Genomic DNA, 4,247 nt, shown 5'->3' with positions numbered 1-4,247 from the left:
TCATGGAATTACTTGATATTGATAAAACAAAGTGGCGATGACATTCATGTGTTCAAATTTGTTTGTCACAGCAGATAAACAAACCTTGGGCCAGCGGTCCAACACAGTTGCCAGTAGCGCAGCAAAATCCTGGGCGGAGTCTGTTACAAGCCCGTGTTCAAGGTTGTTGCCCGGGGCGAGAACACAAAACCATCCACAAGTGGACAGAGATGTGAGTCTCCCACCACCAGAACAAAAACATAAAGAAACTCGTGGCTTGACAAAATCACGACCCATACCTTCTTGTCTGGTTGCTGGGCCTTAAGAACGAACTTGCACTGTTTTGTCAGTCAGGAGCAAAACGGGCCATCTTCGCACCCAGGTCGCTGACCAGTACCGCGCCCTGTTTAAATTGACAAAAAAGAAAAATCTAAATATGTTTTTGGAAGATTTATTTGGAATACAACATAACAACACAGGCAGAACATGAAATCATGAACGTGGAAGTACTCACGACGTTCAAAGTCCTTCCGAGGTGGAAAAGGTGTCCAATACCGTTTTTGCTCCAGGCGTCGTTTCATGGCCAGAAGGCAACGGAATGCCTTGGTGTTCGGCATCTGAACAATGAAATGAAAGATTGTGTCATGTTTTCTCACACACGACATCAAAACACAGAAAGGTTTCTGTACCTTTGCAGCTGGAGACGATGAGCTTAAATCAATAAAGCAAAAGAAAATGTGTATGTGTACTCTTGGACCCTAACCCTAATGCCATACAAGTCTATGGGGTGAAATTTCAACTTTGTCCTACAGATATGGGGCCACTTGCTTTTTCATCAGGAGCCCCCAAGAAGCACCCACGCCAAATTTGGGGCTTCTAGTACTTGAGGAACCCCGAAACCCTAACCCTAATTTCAGCTAACCCTAACCCTAATCCTAGTTTCAGCCTTATTGTTAACCCTAATTCAATGCAAGTCTATGGGGTGAATTTTCAACTTTGTCCTAGAGACATGGGGCCACTTGCTTTTTCAACCGGAGCCCCCAAGAAGCGCCCAAGCTAGATTTGGGGCTTCTAGCCAATGAGGAAAAATTTGGAGCAGACACGACAGGTGTACAGCAGAGAAGGCACTTAAGATCCTCAAAGGACTGTTGCCACTCACTAGACCAAACAAATGGTTTCAATGGACTGGTTAATTCTTCTCTTGTGGCCGGCAGCTCCACTGCCTTGGTGCTGGAGATGCCCGCTCAGGGGCGCCGCCAGGAATTTGGGCCTCCTTTGCTCAGCGCTTGTCAAAAGCTTCACATCACTCAAAAAATACAGTATAGTTCAATAATAGTGCATGAGTCCATCTTGACAGTGTCAATGTATTTTTATTGTGAATTCTCCACTAAGTAAACTCTTAACATTTATGAATGATTCATGAAAAAACACTTGATGTCTCTTGGACAAAGTTGAGCTTTGACCTTCATAGACTTGCACTGCATTAGGGTTTAGCGATAAGGCTGGAATTAGAGTGAGGGTTTTGGGGTTCCTCATGGGCTTGAAGCCCCAAATTTGGCGTGGGTGTGTCCAGGAGGATCCTGATGAACCTGAAAGTGGCCCCATGTCCCTAGGACAAAGTTCACCTTTGACCCTCATAGACTTGTATGGCATTAGGGTTATCGATATGCGATACAAACCTGGTGAGTTTAAGACTTAGTGACTCTACGTACATGAATGTATGGGGTACCCCGTCCTTACTTTGTTCCAACCTTCCCTCCACAAACCTGGCTGTCCAGTGCCGAAGTCAAAGTGAGAGAGAGAACAAAGAAGGAGGAGGGCCTGTGACGCCGCTGCTGATTGGCTCGTTGGTCGGTTGAATGAGCCAATTCTAGAGCTCCCCTCGGTGTCCACACACTGCAAAATATATCTAAGAAATAAACACTTAATTTGAGAAAGAACAGGATTGAAACAAGTCAAATTATCTGCCAATGCAGTAAGATATTTAGACTTGGTAAGATTTCTTAAAATAAGACGATATATCTAGTCACTCAGGCACTCATTCCAAGGACTGTACTAAGTCAAATAAACTTGATACTAGCATCTCAATTCTTTTTTCACGTTTGCTTCTTTCTTAATTTGAATGAAAAGATCTTAAAACCAGACCTACTAACAGTGCAATTCTTCTTAATTTAAGTGTTCACAATATTAGCTTTTTTTTCTCAAAATGAGACAAAGCATCCACCCCCCCTACGCCCCCCCCCCCCAAAAAAAAATTAATCAAACAGAATTAATATTGTCAACAACTATTTATTCACTTAAATTGCTGACAGTGCCTTCACTGCCTTGTAATAAAAACGTCACTAAGGCATTGCATCTTAAAACAATCTCAAGCAATCATTTCTAGAACGCAAGTAATGTTTTGTTGTTACAATATTCACCGTCATCATTATTGAATATTGATTCAGATTCCCTGACACTCAGTTACACAAAAAAAACAAAAACAGTATGGGGACAGCATATAGTGTTGTGTTCCTATCACCACTGATAACATGTTTGTTCCAACAGACTCCCACCCACCCTCAAGTTACAACTACCAGGGGAGTGTATCACTACCTATGCCTAGTACACAGCTCTACTCCCCAATAAAATCTTTCCATTCTGCCATGGTCTTTTTTGTATAAGGCTGTGGTGTCTCGCTCATGGATAGTGTCCTGTAGCACTTCTGTCTGAATGACAGAGAGAAGGGTTGCCACACACTTTTGGATATGTGAGGTGCAGGGCATAGTAGTAACCCATCAGATGAAGCAGACCGTCACTCAAGTCTTCCGTGGCTCCAAGACAGATGAGACAGCGGGTCCCATCAAACAGCAACACAGGGGTGCAGAAAGACCTCTTCTGCGAGTACATTGTGGGATCTTCTGTTGGCTAAAGAAAAAGAAGAAGGAAACGCCACATCCATGCATGGAACTATGAAGTGTTGAATGTGAGAAAATGCGAACAAACTTTCACCTGAATGACATGAAGCAGTGCCTCACTGGCATGTCCCAGCTTCTTCGGTGGTGGACTTGGTGAAGGAAAGAGTGTGGGGAGTGGCCTGAGCAGCGCGATGGAATATTCCACTGGAATAGAACAAATCAACTTTGAGTTCAAAGTTAGTCTTTCTAAAAATGAGTCTTATTAGGTTTGTGTTGATCACAAAAAAAATCTTATTTTTTCAGCATGAAGAGTATTACCATTCTGCATCTATTCATTCAGCGCAACATAAACCATCCTATGTCCAAGGAAACAGCTACACAGTCAATTAGAGACACAGCAAAATGACTCACCTACATCCAGCGTTATGCGTGGCTTCATCACAAGACAGAAGTCTTCCCATCTCTTTTTTTTCTGTTGCCCTTATCCAGAATGCGCTGCAGCTCATTCATCGCCTATGATGCAAGTCAATGTTAAAATCTGCAAAAATGCTTGCTTTTCATCATAAACCAAAACAAGTTAATCACTTACACAATAAAGATCCTTGACACATAGATATGCATCCAGGATCTTTGTTGGCCTTGTCCTGTTCTTTCAGAACATCACTATCAATGAAGGATCTTCTTGCTTGAAACTGCAGGTCAAGAATTTGGGAGACAGCATCTTGGTTGGGTTTTGGTTTCTTGTACAGCTCCTGCAGGGTCTGATAATGTCTGGCCTGTGCTGTCAGATGAAATGGAGGAGACAAATCAGTAAATCAGTCAAATGGATGAAATTGTTTGGAGCATCAAAATATATCAAGAATTAGTCCGGGTGCAGAATCGTTCCGGGCGTAGTGACTGCCCGATACGGCAACTCCATTGGGACATATCTCTACGTCGCGGTCGAACGTGATAGATGGACAGATCAGGGTCAAAACGCTATTTCGCGGGTGATAGATAGATAGATATATAGATAGATAGATAGTGTGTGTTGAATGAATACATACATTCGTATGTATATATATATGTATATATATATATATATATATATATATTTATATATATATATATATATATATATATATATATATATATGTATATGTGTATATATATATATATATATATATATATATATATATATATATATATATATATATATATAAACATATATATATATATACACATGTGAAGAGAGAGAGAGAGAGAGAGAGAGAGAGAGAGAGAGAGAGAGAATTTCGTGTATACAATATAATACAAAGTACTGTAAATACGCCAGGGATTGACAGAAAAAAAAAGATAACCTTAATCAACCGATGTAGTTTGTCCTAATAG

The sequence above is a fragment of the Nelusetta ayraudi genome, unplaced genomic scaffold (genome assembly GCF_046127955.1).
Source record: "Nelusetta ayraudi isolate G7.1 ecotype Tasmania unplaced genomic scaffold, CSIRO-AGI_Nayr_v1 ptg000023l, whole genome shotgun sequence".
Taxonomy (NCBI): Eukaryota; Metazoa; Chordata; class Actinopteri; order Tetraodontiformes; family Monacanthidae; genus Nelusetta; species Nelusetta ayraudi.
This window is presented reverse-complemented; position numbering follows the sequence as displayed.